Here is a 27,235-nt window from a genome sequence, read left to right on the forward strand (position 1 = left end):
AAGATCTACACTCAGCAAATTTCAAGTACAAAATATAATATGATTGGGCGCCTGGGTGGCTCAGTGGGTTAAGCCGCTGCCTTCGGCTCAGGTCATGATCTCAGGGTCCTGGGATCGAGTCCCACATCGGGCTCTCTGCTCAGCAAGAAGCCTGCTTCCCTCTCTCTCTCTCTCTGCCTGCCTCTCCGTCTGCTTGTGATCTCTCTCTGTCAAATAAATAAATAAATAAATAAATAAATAAATAAATAAAAATCTTTAAAAAAATATGATTAACTAGAGTCACTGTGCTATGTATTAGGTCCCTGGTTTAACCTTTAGTTTCTGTTGAGGATTCCAAATAGAACTGTGTCTCAGTTTCTGTTTTGTTTGGGTTTTATCTGTTTCTCGGGGTCTTTTCAAACAAGAGTAAATGACTAGCTTAGAATGGTGGGAGGAAAAACTATAGATTATGTTGGAAGCCTCTCATGTCAGCAGTCATTAAAGCACTAATAATCACTGTATTCCCATAAGAACAATAAGGACAAACTGTTCTAATGATTTTAGCCAATTTAACAGTATTTATGACTTTTAGAGAAAATACCTTTCAACTTTTATATAGACTCTACTAACATAAAAATTCTACAAAGACTAGTAAGTACCCACAAATGGACCTCAAATGTGTAACTTTTATAAAAGCCAAAATACAAAGAAAAGAGCATACGCACAGGGACAAGGTATATATCTCTGCAAAAATTAAACTAGGACTATCTAATGGGAGGCACAACAAATATCTAAGCATCTTGACTTCGAGAGGTAGAAAACCACATAGCAAGTCATAAAAAAGCAGGAGGAAACATTAGTTCACATGTGGTGGGAAAAAATTATCTTTCCAGCTATCTAGCCCTCTCAACAGAGACACCGAGATTAGAGACAATAAATACAAATGTAACAGCTGCTCTAACATGTGGATCTGGCATAATGAAATGGTTCAAGAGAGATGGACATGTGCACTGTAGATATGAATCTGAAGACCATCAGCATGGGAGGAGGTACACAACTGCCCAGGTAAGTGTACAGAGTAAGAGAGAAGAAAAGACCATTGGGGAACACCAACATCTAGGGGCTAGAAGAGGAAAAGGAACCAGAGACCCCTGAGGAATGTGGTTAAAGAAGTGGAGGAACTTGCTAGATGTCCTGGAAACCAAGAGAAGAGTACTTCACTTTGAGTATGGGTATGAGGCAGGCACATACACACATACACACAAGAGAAAAGAAAAAGAAAAACAGCCACACAGAGGTAAAAAAAAAAAAAAAAACGCTCCACTTTGCGTCCTTCCATCCTTTCCCTAGAGTTGACTAAAGCTGATGTCATGTCACTTTCATGTCAAGAAAAACAGCCATGTGGCACCAGGGGTCTGTGGATGTGCTTCAAAATGCTTTAAGGAATTCCACACTCTGGACATCTGGTGTTACTTGAGCAGCCTGAACAAAACCACATAGCATGCCTGGAGAAAGACCTTCCTTTTGGTAAAGAATATCACAGTGGCCACTTATCGCTCAGCCTTGTTGCAAAGCACACTCTTATGAGATCGTATTTGTTGCACTCCAGCACTGTATCAGACATTGCACAGGATACAAAGAGAAATACAATATGGTGGGGCAAGCAAATGAATCGTGGCTAGTATTCAATTTTCTTTTTCCACAAGAAGGATTATGCTCAGTTCAAACAGCTCTTATTTGTTCAATGTAGTCCCGAAAGGCACTGCCAAGCCAAGATACAAGTGTTCAGTGTGTCTGGGTCCCACCTCAGTCTAGTACTGCTGCTAATGAGATTCATGACCTTGGATACATCCGTGACCCTTTTGAACCTGTTTCCTCATGTACAAAAGGGGACTACATTGCCAAGAGGTTGTGAGAATCAAAGAATCCAAATGTGGGAAATATGTGGAAGCAATTCTAGATATTCTACCCAGAGAAGATGCTTATGATTATGACCTTAGCTTTCACGAGCCATAAACAAAATCACCAGCATCGGGATCTCATGTTACTCACTCCTGCCCAAGTTGATGCCACTTGTGTAACTATATTAGGTATTATTATTTCCATTTTACAGATGAAATGGACCTCCAGAGACATCAAATCACGAGCTAAGAACATAGAGTGGGAGAGTAAGACCACAACCCTATGTCTGTGGGGCTCCAAAGCCCATGCTTTGCTATCTGCTTCCTCAGCCACACAACAGTTCCATGGGACATAATGTGTTCTCAGTTACTCATAGCCTTTGCGTGAACACGGATGTCCTGAGGGCCTCACAGTGAACTGTTTCTCCACTGTGCCACTTAGGACCAGAGCCAGGAAATGGGCAGACCCTCTACCCACAAAACAGACATTTCAACATTAGAATCAAGGGCAGAGGGGTGTCTATAGTTAGATACCAAACTTCTGTCTCCCCCAGGATCGGGAGTCTGCCTCTCCTGTTCTCCTCTTCGAAGGTTCTACACCAGCAAATGAAGGTGACATCACTGGGGACTTCCTGCTTTCAAGGGAAAAGTTGTAGGACTAGAGGGGACAGGTACATGAACAAGAAACATTGTTTCAATGTCCAGAGAAGCATGTCCCAGAAGGACCCAGGAATGGGGGCAATTCTCCATAGGTTAGTTCTGTTTTTCCCTCAGCTTCTTAGGTGGGGTTGAGCACTGCCTCCTAGCTTATGGTAAGCAGAAATGTAAAGAAAGCATGCAACCAATCCTGTGAAAATCAGCTTGTTGGCTGCAAAGAACCATCTTCTTTCTCTGCTGTCTTCGGGTTCTGTCCCTCTGAAGGCACCCACCTCAGAGGGCTGTGGTAAGGGTAAGAAGGTCTACCATTTGTTGAGCACAGACTGTTGGCTGGACAGTGGGCTACATGCTTACGTACACTGGCTCATTCCATCCTCATTACAACTCAGTGAGGGAGAAGATATTAGTGTCCCTCCCATTTTACAGATGAGGAAATTGAGCTTTAAGAGGGATGAGTAATTGACTCAAACCAGGTTCTGCAGCTAGGAAGCAGCCAAACTGGGATTCAAGTGCCTGTGTTTGGACTCTAGAGCTGGTGTTCCTAATTTCTCTATTGTAATGGATGAATGGGTTATTAACTGTTTTGGAAAGTATAAAATATCATATAAATGCGTGGGGATGGGTTGGTTCACTTAGCACTTCACAAAGCATCCAAGTGAATTCAGGCAGGTGCATTTTTTTTCCTTCCTAAAATTCACCCAGTCCTGTAAAATTACATAAATTGCTTTTGGTGACTCTCAGCATATCCACAGAAATGGTCAAATGTAAACTTGCCAGGCTATTTCTCTAAAGCCATCTCTTGGAGGAGGTGGTGGCTAAATTTTAACTCAGTATAAAATTTCCATTGAGGTCTATAGCTCACTTTCCTTCCTCTACCTTAGGCACAGTTGACAAAGGGCTCTGCTACACCATCTTCTGGAAAGATGGCACATCTTGGGGCTAGGCAAGAGGTCTACAAAGAGGTTTGCTTTGGGAAATGACTACCCCACATCCTGGCTGCTGTTCCCAACCACCCATGCGCTCTCGAGGCCTTGGGAGCCTGAAGACCACTGGCTGATAAAGAATGCCCCAATCCCAAGCTTCAAGACTATTAACTTGTGCTACTGTTGCATGGTGCGATTATCTTTCCCACTGGAATGATGGTACCTCAAGGGCCAGATATGTTTCTTTCCTCCATCTGAATCTCTTTCTGGGTCTAGCACTTGATAGGGCCCCTAGGACATCCTCAATCTACACTGGGTAATGTCATTGGAATTCTGGGATTGAGGAAGACAGGCATTGGATCTGTCCTGACACATTGCTGTCCACCCACGTCTTTCAGTTTCTTACTGGAGTTTCACAAGTAGCTGCTCTGGACCTGGCATCACACTAGACCGTGGGAATCCAAAATAAGTTAGATGATGTGGTCTCTGCTTTCCAAGAAGGCCTCAGTCTAATCGCAGGCGTAGAGGGTAATGTGTGGTATTTCAGAGTACAGGCTTTTCCCCATGGTGCTAGAGTCCATTATCAAAGGGCAGCTTGGGCCTAGTTTGCCCTCATCTTTCCTCCAGAGAGATTCCAGTAGGGGAAGCCACAAATTAAGGAGGCCCCTAGAAGGTGCTTTCATGTTTCTAAATCTCTCATCAGGAATTGGGATGGCACAGGATTCTGGCACCATGCCCCCCGATTTACTGGTTGGTTCACTCCTGGGATTTGCACTTCTTTTTACCCTCTTGCAGGGAAATCTACAGTCTGTCTGGAACACAAGGAAGTTTCTTCAGCTTGCCTTTATCCACGCCTACTGAGAAATTTCCTCTGTTAACTTGTCAGTAGCAGCTGTTGAAATTCCAGTGGGGTCTATGTGTGCACATACAGAAACTTGAATACCATGTTCCAGGGCTAACAGGGGAAAAGTAGACCTTGCTAGGTTAGAAGTGCCTACCGGAAACAGTAGAGAATTCCAGATCAGAAACATAAAATCAGAGACCTACACTTTTGCCTAGGGAACCAGTGTGAGTGCATAAAGAAACACATGCATTACCTTGCCCCCCAACCCTTGGGAAAGAAAGGAAGTCGCAAGTTAGGCCGTAAACTTCCAGAAAATAAACCATCTAAACCCCAACCCCTTTTGGGTAGACCAGCTACGATCTATTAGGGATGACTTACGTAAAATAAAATTATGGCGAAAGGACGTAAGAGTTGATCTGTGGGTTTGAGCTTTCTCTTTTTAATCCTAGACATAAATTGTACTCCTTTCTGCTCTGGAAATATCTGGTCCCATGGGTGACCTGGCTGAGACCAATACTTTTCCGTCAGCCACAGGTTGCTGAAAAACCTTCCAGCAGGGGTGAGGAGAGCACTAGTTGCAAGCAGTGGGGGAGGATTAAAAAAAAGTGACAACTGTGACTATGAACTCCCCACAGTGGGGTGTGTGACGGTGTCTGTGTCAGTGAAAAAGTACATGGCTGTGGCAATATCCATATAGGGCCATGTGTATGTTTGGGGATGTGGGGCGTGTGCCTGAGGGTGGGGTCACTGTAAACCATGTGTGAGTTGCAGATGTGGGTGAGTGAGATCATTCCAAGGAGGGGGTATAAGTCCATGTCCATGTGAGTAGGTGTCAGCATCAATGCATCCGCGTGAGAGTCGCCAGAAGAGCCTGTGACCGTTCAGGCGAGTTCGCTGAGCTAGAGGCGATGCATTTATGCTTCAGTGACTGTGTGGATATGTGGGCCAATGTGAGCAAGTATATCCACCTCAGGGGGAATGCTGTAGGGGGACTGAGAGTCCGAGTGAGTGTGAATCTGCGTGGCCATCCACAGCATCACCAGCAGTCCGTGTGTGAGTGCGCAAACACATTTATAGGAATTGAGGGTAACCGTGTAGATTGTGTGGGTTGGAGCGGGTGTGCCAGCGTAAATGCAGTTCGCTGACTGTGCAGGTCCCCACATGTGTACTGGAGGGAATGTGTGTGGCAGTGTGAGGGTATGCCAGTATGAGAGGACAAGAGTGAGAATGGGCAAGAATGTGATCTTGTGGGGAACTTGCTGGTGTGAATGTGTGTGATGCGGAAATGGTAGTGGGAGAGGGTGTACACGTGAAAGCACATGAGCGTGACAGAGTGTGATGGTGTAGAATTCAGTGTGCATGGCTGCGAACATGAGAGTATGGAAGACCATGAAAATGTGCAAACATCAGTATCGAGGCAGGGGTGTGCCATAAGTGTGACTGTATGTTGACATGAATTAGCATGAGTACTGAATGCGAGGGAGTGGATGGATGTGTTGGTGTGTGTCAGTGTGAATGCATCTTTGTGAGGACTATGAGTATGAGGGCAGGGTGATGTGTGTCAAAGAAAGTGGAAGTGTGTGTGCCTGTATCTGAGGGTGCATGCCTGTGAGTTTGGTGAACAGCATGATCAAGTCTCAGCATGAAGGTGAGCAAATGAATGTGAATGGGTGTCAAAATGAGTGTGTTTCCATGTGGAAGCGTGATTTTGTGTGAATGTGACGGAGGTGGCGAGGTTGTGTCCGTGCCAAGTAGTAGCCCCAGAGCATGTAATACTGAGGGTAAGACTGTAAGATGGTATAACAGCTGAAATGGGTGAGAGTGTATTTATGGTGGGAACGTGCATGCATGTGCGTGTGTCCCTGCGAGGAGTTATGAGCTGTGTCATTGTTTTACTGTGAGCAGGAAACCGTGACCATGCAAATGTGTTAGAATGTATAAAATCGAGGGTAATTATGGTTATATAAGAAGCGGACAAAGGAAAGTTGGTGTGGGTCTGCGTGTAGACTGTGTGTGAGCACGGAGGAATTTGAGGGTCAAATGTGATTCTACTGTCAGTGTGGATATAGGTTAGAAGGTGTACTGTGAGTGTGTGAGCATGTAAGAAGAGGTAAAGTTGTGAGTGGGTAAGAACGTGAGGCTGGGCCGTATGGCAAGTGTGGAGTGTGTGCCACTACAAAAACATGAATACAAAAATTTACATGGCAGTGTTTGGCCGTGTGAGTGTGGGCCCTCATGCAACATGTTTGTAAATACGTGGAGGATGAGGGGGTGGATGTGACTGTCACCATGAATGTGTCCAGTGGGAAAAGTGTGAGCGAAACAGGGATAAGGATTATGTGAAGGTCCGAGAGTACACAAGTGTGCTCCCGAGTGTGCGTGTGTGTGTGTGTGCGTGCGCGCACTGAAGCACTTGGGATGCTGAGAAACTCTCGAGGAAGCATCTTTCCTCCCAAAGCCACAGCACCTGTCCAGTTATATACAGCACATTACTTAGCCCCTCTCAACCCCGGTCTCCTGGTGGGCAAAACCATGATTGTAGTACCTACCTCGAGCTAGTCTCACTTTTATAATCAGAAACAAAAGCAGTAACTAGTAGGAATAAGATACCTACCTTGCAGAGTTACTGTGGGATCAAACAGTCTCGTGCAAGAAAAATGCCCACCCCAGTGCTGGCAACCGTAGACAATAAATACACGTTATTATTGGAACTGTCACAGAACACCCAGGAGAGACCCCTGGGCTCACTTCTAACTTGAGTGAGTTCTAGCTACCTTCTGTCGCTCAAGGTCTGTAGAGGATCCCCTACCGTAGCATCTCTAGGATGCTGAATACATCAGTATCAGCAGGGCTGTAATTTCACACCCTCAAGATCCGGCCAAACCTCTGGAGCTTTCCCTTCACCAAGAGGCACCACTGAAACACCTGCCACTGAGCGGCACTTCTTTTCCTTTGTCCAGTCGGGCCCAGGGCGAGCTCCGTGGGAAGAGGAACTACACTGTGTATTCCTTGTTTGTTTTCTCTTTGTTTCTGTTGTGGGTTTTTTTTTTTTGGGGGGGGGGGGAGTGTTGTTTTGTTTGTTTGTTGTTGTTCTTGCTTTTTCTTTCAAGTTCGATTGGTTGCTTACTTTTGACTTGGATGTTATGAGAAGTGCCAGGATAACTGACAAATAGACAGAAGTGCAGACAAAGAGAGGGAGGCATGTAAGATACAAACTGGTAGCTGGACGGCAGCAGATGGCAACAGAAGACTAGAGGGGTAGCTGACAGCAGAAGCCCTATTGGCTGCCTGAGGGGAAAGAAGGACGTGGCCATGGAACCTGAAAGAAGTGGAGAGGAAGAGAGGGGCCCAAATCGAAATGCTGCTGGGGAATTTTGGGCACTCGGGAGAGAGACGGAGACTTGTGAAATCGGGTCCCTACCCCTAATTTATGGTCTAGTTTACCTGCCAAGATGAATACTCTAGAAATCGTGCAAGAATGATCGAAGGCTGAAGAGAAGCAAGGGCTATGCGGTATACTATGGGCTCAAGTGTTGTTGGAGCTGTGTTGAGGGGGAGTGCTCCCTGTTTGGTTGAGAAGGTAGAGGGAAGGTTCTGGAAGGTTTCGGCCCATGAGGCCTGGAAGCTGGGATAGATGGGGTGGGGGTACATCTTGAATAGGAAGGTCAAATGAAGGTTGTAGAGGAGGAGAAATTTCAGGGACTGATTGGTCAGTCAGTGACATGTGGCTGAAATGCCACTTTGACATCCAGAAAGCATGAGGGAAGGAAATGCCAGCTTGAAGGGAAGCATGTCAGTGGTTACATGGAAGTTCTTACGTGGAGCCTGACAACTGCAAAGGTTTTTGCCATGACCGTTTGGTTGCTTGTCCTACTCACACCATGATGTAGGTCATGGCTATCATCCCCGTATTAGAGATGGAGCAAACTGAGAGACCAAGAGCAACTATATGGGCCACAGTCCCCCAGAAAGAAGGGGCTGTGCTCCAAGGCCTGGCTCATAAGGCCCAGCCAGGGTCTTTAATACTGAGAGCTCTGGTGGAAAGGTGGCCTTCACCTGGATTTGGAGATCCCTGACTCCCTGCTCTGGAACCCATTACTCACCTCTTATTGCCACGGCTGCAGGACCTCAGCACAGGTAGGCACTGCCCATGAGAAGGGGCCAGGCTGCCTTCAGCTCCCACAGACTCAGTGCTGGGCACGCCAGCTGCCACAAGATGCAAGGACTCAGCTGTTCTTTCTTGGGGGTAACCTGCCAAGAGAAGCATCGTGGGGGTGCAGGAACCTCTTGCTACACCCGCTACTACTCCCTCAGCCAACCCCCCCAAACCTCACACACACGCGCTATGGTGGATTTCAGAAAACCACTCGAGGAGGCAGCGAATCGGAGAGGGGAGAAACATAAAAAGGGCTTTGTGAGGTCAGAGTCCAGAAAGGGCGATGAACCGGGAGTTTCAGGTCGAGAACTGCTGTCACCTTGCCACTCACTCTGGCTCTGCCTGAAAGCTCGTGGAGAAGACCTGCTCAGCCGCCCTGGACAAGAGTCAGGATGACTAGATCGCATGGAACAGATGGGAAAGAGCCACATATTCGCAGGTGGTGGTCCAGCCCAGCGTGGGACAGAAAACTGAGAGATCATGGCAAATGCACGTTGGCTCTGGGGACACCTAAGCTTCCCGAAGACCTAGCAATGCTTTCTGTTTCACTTACAGGTCCCCACCTCCTTCCCTTCTCAGCAACCTCCTTCACTGGGTGGTGGGGAGAAGCACTCGGAGGGTCCCTAATTTGCTATCATCTCGCAGCGCTGAAGGCCTCAGCCTCTGATCCTAACTGGAACCTCCTTCTGGCCTCCCCCGCCCCAATCTCCACTACGGGGAGGTCCTCGACAGTCTATCTCAGATTTCTTAGGGAGAATATATCCTGGGGTTTTTCAGGGTGACTATTTACCCTATCTTCCCCCCAGAGGTTTCCATGTCCAACCGTGGAGGCAAGATCTTTAACCCCTCTCTTTTCCACCTTGCCCCACAATCGCTTGAGCCACTCAAGGTGATGGATATTCCCTCTGCAATCCTTCCTACCCTGCCCCCACCTTTGCTCCATGTGTCTGTCCTCTAAGAAAAGCAGCACCTATATGTGAAATCCCATCAAAGCAAAGGACCCAGGCTAGCACACGTCAGCAGATGCTGGAATGCACCAGGTCTGAATCCAAAGACACAGATGCAGGGGCAGCTAAAGGTGGAGCTAGTAAAACTGAACCTTTGGGGAGCCATGAAAAGCCCCAGGATTCCCAACTTCCCCTTGATGAACAAGAAGACCAAGCCATACCCCAGGTCTGCCACTTGCTCCTGGTGAGACTCCAGGGCCCAGCAGCCCGTGCGTCCCTCAGGGGCCCTGGCATTCTCTGAGTGCTTCCCACTCACATACTCCCAGCTGCCTTTCCAGATCCCACCCACTGGGCCACTAAGTGGTGTGCACCCACTCCCTCCCTGGCTGTGTGAGCTCATCCTTCAATGGAGCGGGGTGGGGGTATGTGAGTGATGGCTGCGAAAGCTCCAGAGAGGGGCAAGACTGGAAGGGGGTTCAAGAAGGACGGCCACAAAAAGTCCCCCTGAGCCCCGGGTGAGGGATGGCAGCAAGCACTCATGGGGGTGGGGAACAGCGCTGGAGGGTGAGATCCGGGTGGGGGGGCAGTAGAGGCCCCAGCCTGGACCAACTGAGCACCTCTGGGTTCCTGTGTGAGATTATGAGAGCTTTCCGCAGGCCTGCCTCCACCTTGCCTCAGCCTCTGATGAACTGCACAGCAGCCCGCTTCAAATACACCAGTTGCACCGCCGGAACCAGCGCGTGGTGCCTGGCAGGACACAGCGCTCCACCTGGAGGGCACACTCCTCTCTCCTGTCCTGGGTGGGGGGGTGTTTTGTTGGGAGTGTGGAGATGTATTCCGTGTGTGAGTACACATTGAGGGGGTGTATCTGTGCTGCTTCTTGTACCCCCATGGTATCTGGGTACCTGTACTTGGTCAGGTGTATGCCTTGTCTTATCTATGCTATTTTGTGGGTGTCACGTCTGTATCACGTCAGGGGGTGCAGTCCTGTTTATAGCAAGTGTATGGATACAGTGTCTGTACTGCACGGTGTATGTGCTGTACATCTGCCCTGCATGGTCCATGCCTTGGATGTGTGTGACATGTATCTAATCCTTACTCCGTATCACGTGGCTCTGCCATATTCTGTGTCTGTGTCCTGTTGTGTGTTTATACTGTCCTGGGTCTGCACCTGGGACTTAGCCTCTTCCTGGAAGCTGGGGGTAGGGTTCACTGTACCCATTTTCTGCCTACCAGCACCCTAGCTTTGCTGCATTCTGGCTTCCTACCAGTACCTCTGTCTGGGGACTAGGTGGCCACTTTGTTGTTGCGGGGGGGTGTGGACGTGGGTGCGGGGGAAGCTGTGGCCAACCATTCTCTCTACTACAGGATCTTCCCGTGCCAGGTGCCCAGCCCAGCACTAAAGACAGCAGGGAAAGGAGTTCTGGAACCTTTTTCAGGCCCAAAGGAGGAAACTAAGCGCTAGGGAGATGGCACTCTTGCTCAACCCCCAGTCCCTTCCATATAGAAGGGCCTGCAGGGAATTGCAGCTGCCTCAGTTTCTCCTTCAGGCCACCTGGAAGCACTGGAGACCTTCTCCACAGGGAGTTAACAGCTGCACAAGGGATTAGCACTGGCAAAGGGAGCTGGGCCATGGGATGCAGCCATGCAGGAGTTCTGCAAAGGTGTCCCCGCTGTGGTCACTAGAGGGCGCAATTGTGCCGGCAGTTAGGGGTAGCGTCTTGAGGGTGCAGAATTCCAGAAAGTCCACCTGGCTCAGACAGAGATGAGGGAGAAAGGAGAAGGATAGACACCCCAAGCAGGCCTTCCTTCACCCTCATCCCAGGCCCTTCAGTTCTGAGGCTGAGTTAGGGAGTTGGCGCCACGACTGCCTATCAGCCTCCACCCAACTACGTAAGATTTGTATAAAATCCCCACAGAGCTTCTCAGGAGCTTGGTTTTAGGGTCTCTAGCAGATTCTCCACTTGGCTTCTCTTCTCCCTCCTGTTTCCCATTCACATGAAATAAAAATAAAACAATGCTGCTCAAAGAGATGAAATGTATGTAGTGGCTGGGGGTTTGTTTTGTACTGTTTTCCCCCAAATCGGAGGGCATACCAAAAAGTGTGATTTAAAAGGGTAATTGGGGGGGGGGGGGGGCGGGGGATGTTGTCCTATTGGTAGATCTGCTTCATGACCAAGAACAAATGGACCCACTTCCTAAAATGTCATGACCATCTCAGAAACCACCAAATCCAATCCCATCATTCAAAAGACAAGGAGACTAAGGCTCGGAGAGGGGCAGAAGCAGACCACAACACCCCAGTCCTGGCTTCCAGGGTTGGTTCCACCCCAGCTCCGTGTCCTCTAGTCTCTAAAACACCTTCCTTCTCCAAATCCAGCATCTTGCCAGCTCAGGGCAAAACCCTGTCCTCCCTCCCTGCTGTGTGGGCTCCAAGATGGTCCTATTCTTATTCTGTCTCAGTGATCTCCCGCCCAGGCTCTGCTGTGACCACACCTTAGGAATGGTCCCCATTCCCCACCAGTGAATTGTTCCTCTCTTTCCAGTCTTCCAGGTCCACCTCCCCCATTTTGTTTCCCACCCTCAGACCCAGCGGATAGCTATGCCATTTTGCCCTCACCACGTCCCATGGGTGTAGCACAGATTGCCCCAACCTGCAGATAATTGACCGAATGTGCAAATCAGACATGGATCCATTGTACTCATTAACATTTCCAATTAAACTCTGGGTGAGGCTGTGTGCATTAGTGTCCAGGGTAATCATTGAGCTGTATGTAAACGCAAATGCCTTCCAAGGTCCTGGGGCACAGGAGGAAGTGACACATTTCAGGAGGGAATGGAAATAGACCACCAGACTCCAGGGGTTCCTTTGGTTCTCTGGTAACCCTCAATCAGATTTTAAACGTATGGCTATTACTTGATCCCAAGGTTCCAGTTTCACACTGGAAATGGAGGACTCTGGCCCTGCCCGCTGCTGCACGTCCTTTCCTGCCCCCTGCTGGAGAAGCTGCAGAGTGTGGAGTTGGCAGGGAAGTCCACCCCAAGGCCTTGCAGAGGGAACCGCCTAGCCTCTGGCAGGTGGGGAGCTTGGGGGACAACAGGGAGCCCCAGAAGCCTCAACAGCGGCACTTACCTTCTAGGACAGGAGTTTTCACCATTCCTCGCCTACACAGAGTCCCATGGGCCCCGGGGAAGAAGGGCATTTTTGGAGCTCGGGCAGACACCCGTGCCTGCAGTAGGGATCCCAGACCCGGCCCTGGCCCTCCCGTTGTAAAAAACAGTCAACCTACCTATCTTGGGGGGATATGAAGCTCCCCCTGCAATCCCCTTTGGGAGCCTGCCCCCTGCTCTTCCTTCTCCTTACCCAGGAGGAAAGAGCCATTGTGGAGTCTGCTGTTCATGGAGTTTCTTCTCCTTCCTATGACCAAAGCTACTAGCTCCTGAAGGCAGGTTACATGGATGGAAATGCTATTGAGTCCCTAAATATCAAGAAATTGTTCCCCTAAGTCTGGGCTGAGCCACACATGCCTGGACAACCACCATTTCTCCATCTCACCAGGAAAATCGGGGCCTTAGGGCTCCTGGTTAAAACCATCACTTTCTTATGGACATTGGGGAGGGTATGTGCTATGGTGAGTGCTGTGAAGTATGTAAACCTGGTGATTCACAGACCTGTACCCCTGGGGATAAAAATACATTATACGTTTATAAAAAAAAAAAAAAGACCATCGCTTTCTTCTTATTCTATCTCTCTATGGCTTTGTTCCTACCTGCTCCATCTGAGCTTACCTGCATCTAGACTTCTAGCCCTGATTTCTTTTGCCTTGGCCACTCTCTTTGACCTCACAGTAGCTTCGTCTCTGACCTCACAATAGCAGAGTCTCTGATGGGGGCGGCACCCCTCATCTCCCCCACTCAGTTATTCCTCATTTTTCTTGCTTGTCACGTCTACCACCTTCTCCCCCAAAGACCTCAGCATGCTTGTTTGCTTAGTAGGCCAGTTCGGCCTCTAACCAGACAACCTGTAACCTGCAGCAATGGTCGGAGCCTTTGGGGTGTTGTGGCCCCTCTTCCTGCATCTGTATTACAAATGACCCTTCCGTTTCCTGTTCAGTCTCTCCTACAAGGCCCACTTGCCTGCCTGGAGGCTTGGAGAGTCCACTCTTTGACACTGCACTGTCCCTCTGGCCTCAAGATTCTCAGCTGCTGGCTTTTACCCAGCATTCATGCCCATCTCTTCTCATTTTGCCTTTTTCATGGAGGAGGGAAGTATGACATTTGTATCCAGAAACGGAGGCTGACACAACTCTCCCTCTAAGCCCTGGCCTCTTAGTCATCCATTACCAGATTAAGCCCCTTTACCCAAAGGTGCCCCTGGTTAGAGGCCTCAAGTACCAAATCACAGACCTGCCCAAGTACAATTTTGCAAATGGCCCGGTGAAAACCACACTGACCTTTATACCTCGGTCATCCCAGAACAGGGCCACAGTGTTGTCACCAACGGGAATGGACTTCCTTCTGTTCCAACACCTCAGACAGCCATACAGTTGGCCTGGATTTGAGTCTGCAAAACCATGGGGGGAGCAAGACTAACATGGCTAAAGGCTTCCCTGCTGAAAGCCATTAAAAAAAATAATAACACTGCAACCACCCCCTTTCATGCTTCCCCAAGCCAAGCCACTCACCCTTCTCTCCTCTGCTTCTACAGACCACAGCCTAGAACCCTCAAGTCCAGAGTCTGCCACTGGATTCTGGAAGGTGGGACCAAAAAATCAAGTGGGGCCTTTGGCTCTCTCCCTGCTGGCACCGCCCTCACACCCCGACCCTCAACCACCACCCAGGGAAGGAAAACCTGCCAGAGCAAGAATCTAAAATGTTCAATCCACCCCAAAGTGTGGCAGTCATCTCGCCAGAGCCAGTTCACAAACTGAGGGAAAGGCTGAGGAGAGGGTAGGGGGGCCGTGGACCTAATGACCCCTAGTGACCCCTGCCCTCTCTCCTCGGCCAAGACAAAGGCCAACAGAGGGGCCCCAGGCTTTTTAGGGATAGTACTGCATCATTCCAACCTCCATATGACAAGAAATGAGTAGTCCTGTCATTACCCTCCCCTGACCAAATAAGGGGAGGAGGGTAAAGAAAAATAAAAGGGCGCCCCATAGAAGAAAATCGTCACTTTTTCTGTTTGCTCAGGTTGGGCTCTTCCCCCTACCCCGGACTTGTCCCGTCCACGGCCACACCTCCTCCCCTTGGTGGTTTTTTTTTTTTTTTTTTTTTTTTTTGGCGTGGGGGGGGGGGGACTGCCGTCGCTTCTGTGGCTGGGGGAGGGGGCGGGAAGATACTGTAGGACTAAGGGGCTGACGTTGCTTTGGGGGCGGCTTTGGCCTCCAGCGGCCCAGGCCCCAGTTGGCGAGCCTAGGGCTTGCCCCAGTGCACCGGGGTCCAGGCCCTCCGAGAGTGGCCCTGACACACCCACTCGTCCGCGTCCGCCCAGCGCGAGCCAGAGAACTGCGTGCCGGGTCTCCCGGCTCCGGGGGCGCCACGAAGGGGACCCGAAGCTGGGGCGCCGTGAGAACAGGAGCGGGTAGGGGGGGGAGGCCCGGAAAGGCAGAAAATCTGCCCAGCAGCGCCACACCCTTCCCTGAGCGAGCCGGGCGCCGTGAGTCGCGGGATTTACCTGCCACTGGTCCAGCCACCCTGTCCAGACCTTTCCTCTCTACCTCCGAGCGCTTGGGCTGGCGGGGCTGGGGGGGGCCGCAGCCGCAGCCGCAGCCCCGGGCCCGGCCCGCTCTCCCCGGCTCTCCTCCCGGCCTCGCACACCTGCTCCGGGCCGGGAAAAGCCGCAGCCCCCCGCGCGAGCCCCCAGACGGTGCGCTGCCGACAGCTGCCCGCCCGCGGCAGAGCCCGGCTCGGCAACCGCTCCCTAGCTCCTGTCGGCTATGACGTCACCCGGGCTCTGCACCGCACGCGGGCCAATCAGAGGGTGAGCAGAAAACTAAAATCGCCCTGAGTGGGCTGCTGGGGACCAATCTTTTGTTTCCAGGCAGGAAGCGCCTGGGAGGGGGGAAAAAACTGAAGGGGAGGGAACAGAGAGAGGGAAAGGAAAAGGAGATGGAAACTTCTACACTGTCAGGGTTGTCTAGACAGAGGTGGGGCCATCAAGAGAGAGGCGCACCTGGAGAGGCGGGGGCATTTCATGGATCTTCATTAACTGGCCTCCCTTGGGCAGACTGGAATTTCAGATAAATTTCCAGGGGAGGAAATCCGTCCAGCTACACTGGCACTCTTTACTGGGGGAAATGGTTTGGATTTGGGACACCACCTGTCAGGCCAACAGGTTATGCTGATGGGAGTCTCTGGACTACGCAGTAGACTCTGGCAGATATGGCAGTGGCATTCAGAGATGACAAGCTAGATAGGGAAACTCTCTGTCCGTGAAACACACATTTCAAAACACGGAGCATTATACAATCAATCAATCAATAAATTACATCAATTAGTTTAGATACATAGATATATAGATATATTTAATTTCATTAAAATGTGGCTCTCCCTAAAATCTTCCGTGGCCTCGCATCTTTAAGAAAAAGTTCAAATTTTTCCCCGTGTGCAAAAATTAAAATGTAACTCCAAAAATCATCTCTTGCTACTTCGAAATCCATACCCCCCCCCAAGGATTTGGCTAGATTATATAAATTACGGTAAATCCCAGCAAGGAGACAGTAAACTGTCATAAAAAATGACAAAGAATGCAAAGTACTGAGTACCTTTGAATTATAGTGATGTAAAATACACCCACAGATATAATTAGAAGAGAACATTAAATTATCACGGTCAGGTAAAAGTTTATGGGTGATTTTTCCCTCTCCACTTTCAAACTTATTTTTATGAGACAAATATATCCTGACATACTTTAATAATCAAAATGGGTTATGACCCTCCACAGTACACTTTTCTCCAATTTACTCAACACCCCATAACATCTGGCCATCATTTCTCCATAATGCTAGCAAAACAAGTTTTAAGACAGAGAGTGAACTAATACATATTTGCTAAGTTCCTTTTAGGAAAGGTCACACAACAGTCCTCTAGAGTCACAGAGACAACATCTGGAGAAGATGAGAGAATGGGATACCTCTTTGGAGTAATTCATTTAAAATTATGATCATGCTGGAAGTTGAAAAAAGAACAACGAAGACCTTTCTAACCTAGGATAAGGCAAGAAAGAGTCAAAGACTAAGTAAACTACATACTTCAGATTTTTTAAAGGATCACTTTGCATTTTTTTAAATTTTCCTTAATTAAAAGATATATTTATGCATACATGACTATTATATGAACACTGTAGGAAGTCCCAGAGCTGGAATTTGTACCTAGATCTGAGTCCAAGGCCCACGTTTTTTTCTAATATGATACATGGTATCATTGGCTCAGTTAAAATACATATTTGCTTGAGAAAAAAAAAGAAGTATACTGGATCGGTGTGTTGTTTTTTTTTTAAATCAAGCATTTTAAATATTTGTGTGTGTGTGTGCTTGCTGGTTGTCTTCCTAATGCAAAACCTCTCTTCACCTTCCTCCTCAAATCCCTGATGAATAGGTTGAGATCACGAGGGTTCTGCTTTCAATGATTTTACAGATATCTTTTTAATTAACTTGGGGGTTAAAGAAAGTAGCTCATCACATTGATTTTTTTTGTTTTTGCATCATGGTAAAAGTAATCTAAAAATCACTGACCTAAATGAATGAACATATACTTAATGTTACATCTCTGGTTTGTAAAATGCACTTAGTTGGGTTATTTTAAAGAATAAGAACATTCTTATTTTTTAAGAAATAAATAAAAGTGGATTTTTTTCTGGCTAATGATTTCACTTGTTCTTCTGGGCTATTGATTTAAATTGTAATTAAAAGGTATTTGATTTCACTCTAATCCTCCCCTATACCTCAGCTATAACTCAGAGCTCTTTATGCAGTCACTGCACATGGTTATTTAAGCATTTCATGTGTGTGTTTCTTCTCTCACTGGTGATTATAGAAAGTAGCATGGGGCCAAAATCCTATTAGGTGCCCGACAAATTAAAGCATAGGAGACTTCAGTGTTCCCATGAAAGGGCAACGACCTATATCCTTCTTTTTTTTTTTAAGATTTATTTATTTATTCTGGGGAGGGAGAAGTGCAAGCCCACAAGAGTTGGGGAAGGGGCAGAGGGAAAGAATCTTCAAGCAGACTCTCACTGAGCACAGAACTGGACTAGGGGGCTCGATCTCGGTACCCATGAGACCATGACCTGACCTGAAACCCAGTCAGACGCTTAACACACTGAGCCCCCCAGATGCCCCAATTCTTCTTGATACCATAAAGCAATCTTTACTACCAACGTGGTTTGTTCACCAAGAATACAGGAAGACTGCTTGGGAACTTTCAGGGAAGCTGAAAATGTCTTAAAGATTTCATCTGTGTAATTTTTCCCACTCAACTCCCACTTTCCCGTTTCCTTCTCTGAGCTCATTGATTTAAGGGTATAATAACCACACTACAGGAATAACCACTTGGCATATGTATCTTGCTTCTCGGGTTACAAACCACTTTCGCACCTCCCCGTTTGATCCTCACAACAACCACAACGTGTATTGTGGCAATTATGAACTGCATTTCATAGATGAGCCAATGGACACCCAGAGGTTTAAAGTGGCTTGCCCAATGTCTCAGAGAGATGGTCCTAGAAGTCAGGTCTCCTACCCTCAGTTGTGGTGTTCTTTCTTGTTTTGTGTTTGTTGTATTGCTCTTCCGGCTCTCACCAAACCTACCAGCCTCTAGATTCACAGGGGAAGTGACAGGCTCTGGGATGGGACTTAGAGCAACAGAAGTAAACTACAACTATCTTCAAAGCCTTCCAGTCAAATCCCAGAAAAAAAGAGCATTGCTTGCACTCATGTACCATGGATGGGAGTGAAAACTGGCAGAGCCTTTTTGGAGGGCAAGCTGGCAATACCTAGGAAATTTGAAGTGCGTGTTCCACTTGACCAAGCAATTTCAACTCAAGGAATTTGATTACGGAAACACTCCTAAAAACACACCAACACATATTCAAGTGTGTTTGTTGTTGACTCTTATATAGGAAAGAAACCCTCATTATATAAAAGCCAACCTAAATGTCCCTTGATTAGGGAACTGGTAAATAAAATACAGTATATGCATATTTTAGAATATTAGACACCAAGGGTGCCTGGGTGGCTCAGTCGGTTAAGCATCTACCTTTGGCTTAGGTCATGATCTTGGGGTCCTAGGATCCAGTCCCCTATCTGTCTCCTTGCTCAGCAGGGAGGCTGCTTCTCCCCCTCCCTCTGTACTCTCTCCTTCTCTCTCTCTCAAATAAATAGATAAAATCCTTAAAAAAGAATATTAGAGGCCAACTAAAAAGAATCAAGTGGATTCTTATGTACTGAAATAGAAACACGTCTTGACACATTCTTGAATGAAAAAAGTTGCAGAACAGCCCGTGTACTACTATGCTATTCTTGTTAAAAAATGTGCGCACACATGCACATGTGTTTGTATCTGTGTGTGTCTTTCAGCTGGAATCATACACACAAAACTGCTAATAGGGTAACTCTGGGAATTCAAAAGGAAGGAAGACATGCGGGTATGTGTGCATGATAGAGGTCATTAACTGTTTTCTTTATATACTTCGGCATCATCTGTACATGTTTTTGTAATAAACATACCGAACATGTAAGAACCCTCACAAGTGAAAACAGAGCTTTCTTTGGATGGAGACAGAAACAAAAACAAAACAAGCAAACAGAACAAATACACTGCTCTCCTAAAAGAGGTCTGAACGTGAGGCCAGCCTGCGCTGAGCCATACCTGGGCAGGCACAGAAGGCAGACATATACGATCCATTGGGTGAAAGCCGCCTGGATATCAGGGCTCCCTTCCCATCCCTGTCTCAAGTTCTACAGCCAGAAATCATTCCCCATGGTGGACTCTTGTCTTCACAGCTTTTGCTAAAGCAGCTGCACTTAAAATAAAACAAAAACAAAAACAAAAAACTCCCCCTCCTGCTCTGAATACAAAAGAACCCAGCGGGGCAGCTAGTGCAAAAGGCGTTTGTTAGCTGAGAGCACTGTGCCCACCCCTCCCTCACTGGGGTCCACTTACTGCACCTTGTGGTCATCACTGCAGTCAGATCCAACTGTGCCCCTTCCTTCTTGCCCCCCCAACTCCCACAATTAGGGGCTCCAGCTTTCCTGTAGGAGTGGTGGGGAGGCTGTTGGTGCCAAAAGGCTCATCCTAGTTCCCTTAAAACCCAGAGGCTGAGGGAAGAGAGAAGCCTATGGCCAGGAAATCACCTCTCGGGGCTTCAGAGTTCTGGCCGAGGAAGGAGGAGACCCAGATTCCAATCCAGCTTCTGGTCAGGAAATCCTGAGCCAGACTCAAATTTCCCTGGACTTTGGTTTTTCTCCTCTGTGAAACTTGACTTGCTATCTCCCTAGACTCTTGTATGGATGCAAACAGGCTAATGGAACAACAGTGGATTTAACAGACTTCAGAGCAACACACCTCCTTAACTGACTTGATGAGTCTCCATTTGCATATGTTCCCTGTATTGCGGGACCTTGGGAATGGGGTGGGGGCATACACGTCTCTTCTCACCTTCTTTCACTATAATGAGCACCCATTAGGGACCTGCCCTGCAGAACCTACAAGCTTTCAGGAGTACACAGCCTCTGTCCTCCTCCCTTCCACCAGGGAGTTAGGAAAGGAAAGGGAGAAAACAATTAAATGGAGGTGGCTCTGGATGAATTAATAGGAGAATTAGGAAATTCCTCTCCTCTGACTTGGTTTTAATTAGCCCCACTTCCACCATGGTCCTACATAACAAACCACATTATTTAATTGAGCTGATGCTCTGTTTGATTTTGCTCCTAAGTGAATCACATTATACATTCCTTCCCCTCACTCTCTAGATCACTGCACACAGCCTGAGCCTAAGTCAAACTAGAGAATAAAGCGAATTTGGAAAGTTGGTTTCCCAGCTCTCCCTGTTTCACCAGGAAAAAAAGAAAAGAGAGTGAGAGAGAAGGAGAAAGTGGAGGACAAAAATCTAGGGGAAAAAGAACCAAGGGGAAAAACAGAAAACCAAATCTTAATTTTTTGGACCGGCTGGACTATGATGTCATGCTTTCCCAGCGCAGCACCTGTGATTGGCTTCTCAGCTCAGCATCTGCTGAGTGCTAAAGGCTGATTATTTGCCAGAGATACAGACCTTTCACAGAAGCTTTGAATCATTGCTGGTTGTCGTGACAACCTGGGCAGCGTCTGTTCCTGATAAACACATAATGAGGTTGTCAGGAACAGAAGTGCCCCCGTCCCCACTCCCGGCCATCCAAGGTGGTGAGCAATGCAACATTTCCTTCAGGAAGTGAAAGGGGGAAAAAATCACCAACAAGCACGGTGGAGATCCCCTTCCATAACATAGTCCAACCAAGTCTTGGAGAAATTCTCCTTGTCGAAGAGTTCCTTACCTACCATCTTCGGGTCCCGTCAGAGCCACTGTATTCACTGTAATTCAGAAAACTGAAGAACAGGTGGTAGAGAGATAAGGCATCTCTGCAGCCCCCCAGCAAAGCTAAACAGAGGAAAGTGTGAGTGGAATGCGAAATCAATTAGGGCAAGGCACATTACCTCTTTTAAAAGGAGGCCATCATGGTCCAGTCCAGGAGCAATGGGGGACATGTGTCAAGGATGACAGGGTATTGCCATACCCGATCATCAAAACCAGACACAGAGAGCCTGAGGGACATGGGCTGTGTGGTTTTCTGTGGGCTACATTCACTGCCCCATGGGTAGACACCTCACCCAACGTTACTTCGGATCTCCAGATGTCATTGAGAATGACTATCAATTACATCTCCATGATATGTTATTCCTTCTTGGGATAATTTTATGAGCACCTACTAAGTGCAAAATGCAAACCTAGATGCTACAGATGCTATACAGATGAACCAAACTTGGCTCACCTCCCTAAGGAACTTGGAATCTAGTTGGGGAGAAAAGATACATACCCAAGCAACTAGGCCACAGGGCAGATATAGCAAGTACTACAAGTGAAGTCCAAAGTCCTTAGTTTCACAGAGAAGAAAATCAGACCCAGACTGTCACATTCCAGCTCCATCCCATCTTTCCAGGTTGTTCTTCTATCAGTCCTCCAATATACCCCAACCATCAGTCCCATCAAATTATGGTTTCCCTGATATTCCTTGACTTTTCTATCTCTCTGCCTTTCTTCCTGCTCTTCCCTTTGCCTAGCACAGCCTTCTCCTTCCTTTCCCTACCTGGTGATTTAATTCAAGTGTAATTAACATACACTTGTTAAATTAGTTACCCATGTACAATGTCATTACATTACATTACATTCATTACATTACATTACATTCAACACATCTATATGTTTATTGCAGCATTGTTTACAATAGCCAAGATAGGGAAGCAATCCAAGTGTCCATCCACAGATGAATAGATAAAAAAGATATGATATATATATATATAATATATATCATATACCATATATATTATATATCATATATATGTATATTTCATGTACATATTATGTATATATACATATATATATACATATATATACACACATACATATGCACGTGATAGAATATTACTCAGCCACAAAAAAGAATGAAATCTTGCCATTTATAACATGAATGGAGCTAGAGTATTATGCTAAGTGAAATAAGTCAGCCAGAGAGAGACAAATACCATATGATTTCACTCATATGGGCAGCCTACTTGGTGATATCAATGCATACTTTCCAGACTCTACTCAAAAGGCATCTTGAGGCTGCACAAACTGGTCCCAAACTAATAAGCCCTCAGGGATCTGTACCTGGTAGACATGGATATTGATTGATAACACCACTGGCTGACGTACTCAAATCCAGTGGATTTAAATCCAGCAATACATAATAGAACATTGGTACAATTAATTTTGGATTATTGGGGGAAGAGCATAGGTAAAGTCAGACTGCTTTTAAAATGTCTTATTTAGATCATCAACACAAACCTGTTCTCCCACCGAACATCTTCTGTATTTTTTTTTTTCAAAGATAGTTCCAGGCTCACAAGAAGCTACAGAAATAGTACAGAGAATCCCTAGGTATCTTCCTCCAGTTTCCCCCAATATTTTGATATACTGTATTACTTACTTTTCACAGCCACAGTACATCATCACAACCCTAGAAATTGACATTATCGTAAGATGCTAACTGAACTACAGGCTTTATTCAGAATCCACCACTTTTATGTATACTCTTCCATTAAAGAACTTACCAACACAGCTGAAAATGAGCAAAACTATTCATAGTTGATCTGAGCACCAATATATATTTTTTCCCCTCATCCCCATCCCTGCTGAAAAAGGCCCAAACCTGAAAGAGTCAAAACTGGCCCAGGACTGAAGGAGAGAAAATCAGCTCGGACTGAGAATTAGCAGCCCTGTGATTAATCAGGCTCAGAGAGCCGACTGACAAAGCCAGCTGCAAAGTGAGCAGAAGACATTTTCTCCCAAGGTCACACAGCAGTTGCAAAATGACAGGACAACCGTTACCTCCTCTGAGAGCCCACTGCTCTTTTCCCGGGGATGCCCTAGACCTGCTTTGCTTCTTCATGTATCCTGGGGAATACCCAATAGCCAGCCACCCCCACTTCAAGATAGTCCCCAATTCCTGGTTGATATCCCCTTCAGGGATGATATCATCCCTGGAACTGCCATCAACCCAGAACTTACCCCTGCTTCTTTAGACTCCTCAGAATCCTTCAGTGGGAACTCACATGTTACAAAAAATGGTCCTTCTCCCTCTTTTTCAAGAGCAGCATCCTATGGTTTCTCTGGAATGTACTTCCTTGATGCATCAGGTCAATGAATTTGACTCTGTCCAACTACAGTTTTGTCTCTGGTTTCTTTGGCTGGTTAAGCTTTGATATAATTGACAACCAGCCTATAGGTATCTGGAAAGCCCTTTTAATTATCTGGGTTTATCCATGTTTCCTTGATCTACGGAGAATCACACAGTGTGTCTGCAACTGTGATTTACATAGTAGATGCCAAATATATTCTCACTGACTTGATGTAGGATTACTCAATCGGATTTGTTGGAATGGTGCCAGATACGGGGACAAAAGCCCTGAGAGACAGTACTGCGTGGGAGTTCTACATGTAGACTCTGAAATTAAACTGCTGGTATTCAAATCCCAGAGTCGCTGTTTAACAGCTTTGGGAACTTGGGAAACTTATTTAACCTCTCTGGACCTCAGTTTTCTCATCTGTGAGACGGGGATCTAATAACACCTCCTTCTTAGGGTAATTGGGAAGATTAGGTTAAATGCCTATGAAGCAGGAAAGCCTTAAGGCAGTGCTGTTCCCAATTTGCTACGCTAACAAATCACCTTGTGATTTTATAAAAGGCAGGTGACTCGCCCCCACCCACAGACACCTTGATTTCATTGTATGGTATGAATCTGGGCATGAGTTAAAGAATCTCCTCAGATCGGGGCGCCTGGGTGGCTCAGTCCATTAAGCGTCCGACTCTTGATTTCAGCTCAAGTTATGATCTCAGGGTTCTGAGATTGAGGCCTGCATTGAGCTCCACACACAGTGGGGAATCTGCTGGAGACGCCTTCTTCCTCTGCCTACCTGCCCCCTTAAAGAAATAAATCTTTCAAAAAATCTCCTCAGGTTTTAGACTCCTCCAGATTGTAATGTGTAGCAAAATTTGGGAACTGGATTAGGAAATTCATTACTTAAAGATTATTTTTTTCTCTTCAGGTTTGTGCGAAGTAAAATCGGGAAACCGAGGCTTCACCCGGCTTTTTCCTGCAATCCCCACCCCATGGACCATATGGTTTGTTCAACTTGTACAAGAACATAGCTTTTTTTTCCACATGCATAGCAAAATGAAGACGACTTTGGGTATTTGGGTAAAACTGCAGCTGTATTCATCTCTCTCATTTTCCCCCTTTCTAAACATAACTCGGTCACACTTCAAATTAACTGGTCTCAAGTGTGAATTTGAGAACAGTTAATACGTGCACACAAGACTGGCTGACCATCACAGACGTGTTTAATAGATGCGGATCTCAATGTGCTTTTGTTCCATTTAATTAAGCACCTATTGAGCCTCATAATCAATCCTTATTTTCTTATCATCCAGGAACTCGTTACATTCAATGTTCCCTGGTGTTCACTTGATCAGGTCACTTATGGGGGTGGAATATTCAAAACAGCCTGCCTGTCTTCCTGTTTTTGAAGATTTTCTTTATTTACTTGAGAGAGAGAGAGAGAGAGTGTGTGTGTGTGTGTGTGTGTGTGTGTGTGCTTGAGGGGCAGAGGGGTAGAGAGAGAGGGAGAGAGAGAATCCTCAAGCAGACTCCCCACTGAGCAGGGAGCCCGACAGGGGGCTTGATCGCAGAACCCTGAGATCATGACCTGAGCTGAAACCAAGAGCTGACTGCCCTACGGATTGAGCCACCCAGGCGCCCCTACCCCACCCCTCTTCCCCTTTTGAATCATCCTAGCGAGTACATCCCCTCCTCAGTAAATAACAGAAATAAATTCGCTGATAAGTTTTAAAATTAACTTCTAGTTAAATAGAAGTTTAAATATGGTCATGTTGAGTTTTACAAGGAGCTCACCACCACCCCCGGGCCCCTCCTCTCATTATTCATTCCAGCTGCTAATATGGAAAATTGAACAGATTCTGATGTGCTGGGGTAAAATTTACTGCCAAAAAGGAATGCGGGCAGGTTGCTAGGCAAATTAATACTATAAACATATGAAAGTGACAGCCTGCTAGGGGAATGGGCGAACACGCAATTTTAAGGCCATTCTAACAGCTCTTTGCATTCAAATGACCAATATGCTAATTATAGTCCTTATCTGTTTGTTCAAGGCCTTAAGAGTCTCAGTGGCTCAGAGCACAGACCCCAGCCAGAAGTGTGACTGCAGGTCTTTGGAAATAATAACATAGCATTTCTTTAAACATATTTTTAAATTCAAGCTTCTTACAAATCAAGATTGGCCTTTCCCCCATTCAGGGAATTAGTGAGGCTTAACTGTGTTCACTATGGTGCGGGGGCCCCCACAAAACCCCGCTCATGCTCATGAAGTCTCTGACTCCTACTTGAGCACTGCCTGTTGGGGGCAGATTTCCATGGTAATTTGCTGGCTCTCTTGAAAGATGTGGTACATCTCTGTAAATGGGAGGGAGGTGTACATTCCCACTAATCTTGGGATCGTCACTGACCCTTTTTAATATTCCCCACCCACATCAGGCCACAAAGAATGCTCATCCTGGCTTTTCTGTAATTTAAAGCAAACGCCCCCCTAATTCTGTTCTTACCAGAGAGAGGTAGAAAGAGCAGCATTCTCTCTACACTCCAGTTGAAATTTTCAGACATTTATCAAAGCTAACTATTGGGACAGTGAGGAGCTGAGGATTGATGGCTCTTCCCCCGCCCCCCCACCACTCCCAGGATGTATTTGGATTTCCCTGGTGAAGGGGGTCGACGGTGAAAGTTTCCTGTTCTGGTTATACACTGAAGCTTTCAAACTCCTTACATTTTTAATAAGACCTAAATGATCTAGAATCTAAAAAACAGCAGCGTCAAGTAACAGTTTTCTAAAATTATATTCCACTTTTCAGCACCCCCATACACATGCATGCACATGCTGACATCTGAGTCTTCTCTCTACAGTTTATGACAATGATCCATGAGACAATTATACATTCATATACATGTAAGCAAGACTTTCCATGAACTCCAAGAAGCTTAAGACAAAACAAAACAAAACAACCAAAACAACCACAGGGCTTTTCCTTAAACAGAAATGTAAAATGCCTTGTAGTAGTGTTGACACTCAACTCTGGTTAAATGCAATCGGACCATGTTAAGGAGTCAAGTCCAGTCTCCGCCTCAGAGCATCTTTCTTGGCTGCCATGCATTATATGCACGTTGATTTAGAAGGCTGGAGGTGACAGGGAGTTGGGAAGTGATGTCATGGCTACTTTAGCCTCATTTGGGGATAACCTAGATTAAAACAGACTGGCTAAATTGAAAAACCATTTTCTGTTCTGGGATTTTGTTTGGCTACAATGCACTGCTTTGTTTTTTATTTTTAAACAATCATACTCTCTTGTTTTAAAAATGACATTTAAAGATAATTCAGCATTTGAAGATAAGTTGGATGCTTTCTCCAACTTTCGGAAAACCTGCTTGTGCTATCACCACTAGTATTACTACTACTACTAATCAAATATGTTTTCCTCTAGAAAGATTCTCTCTGGCCCCTTCTGGGTGAACTGTGAGCCCAAAGCTACTTCTACACTGGCTCGGAGAAACAAACCAGGTCATTTACCCAGTGGGTCATATGCAAACCTCCTAGAGAAAGGAGTAGTAGTTTTTCGAATAATTTACTATGCCAAAACACACAAAAAAGAAAGGCGCAAAAGCCAAAATAAAACCTCCCACATCCCCGTGAGTTAGCAAAGAGATCGTTTCAACGTTTCTGAATCAGAAAGACAAACAAATTTTAGAAAGACTTAGAATCTCAGTAACTCAGCAGGGGGTGGGGGGGCTCCTGCATGGCTCAGACAGTTAAGTGGCTGATTCTTGAATTTGGCTCCAATCATGATGTCAGGGTCCTGGGATTGAGCCCAGAGTTGGGCTTCCCACTCAGTGGGGGGAGTTGGCTTGGGGATTCTCTCTCCCTCTGCCCTTCCCCCCCGCATAGGTAAATAAATTAAAAAAAAAAATAA

The 27,235-nt window shown here is 46.5% G+C and overlaps 1 protein-coding gene across 7 annotated transcripts in view; it reads right to left on the bottom strand.

Annotated features, from left to right (window-relative positions):
• The window catches only part of PAK3 (p21 (RAC1) activated kinase 3), a 248,423-nt gene that overhangs the window by 104,389 nt on the left and 116,799 nt on the right, over nucleotides 1-27,235 (bottom strand). For 5 of the 7 annotated variants that reach the window (XR_007124783.1, XR_007124782.1, XM_047716047.1 and 2 more), the window contains exons 1-3: nucleotides 15,082-15,306; nucleotides 13,862-13,971; nucleotides 8,408-8,555 (exon numbers count right to left, since the gene is read on the bottom strand). The exons of 1 other annotated variant lie outside the window; for it this stretch is intronic. The gene's annotated coding sequence lies outside the window, so the exon portion shown is untranslated. Of the gene's footprint in view, nucleotides 1-8,407; nucleotides 8,556-13,861; nucleotides 13,972-15,081; nucleotides 15,307-27,235 lie in introns of those variants that run through there. One more of the 7 variants, XM_047716044.1, reaches the window with a different exon arrangement.

This window comes from Lutra lutra, chromosome X, assembly GCF_902655055.1.
Source record: "Lutra lutra chromosome X, mLutLut1.2, whole genome shotgun sequence".
Lineage (NCBI taxonomy): Eukaryota > Metazoa > Chordata > Mammalia > Carnivora > Mustelidae > Lutra > Lutra lutra.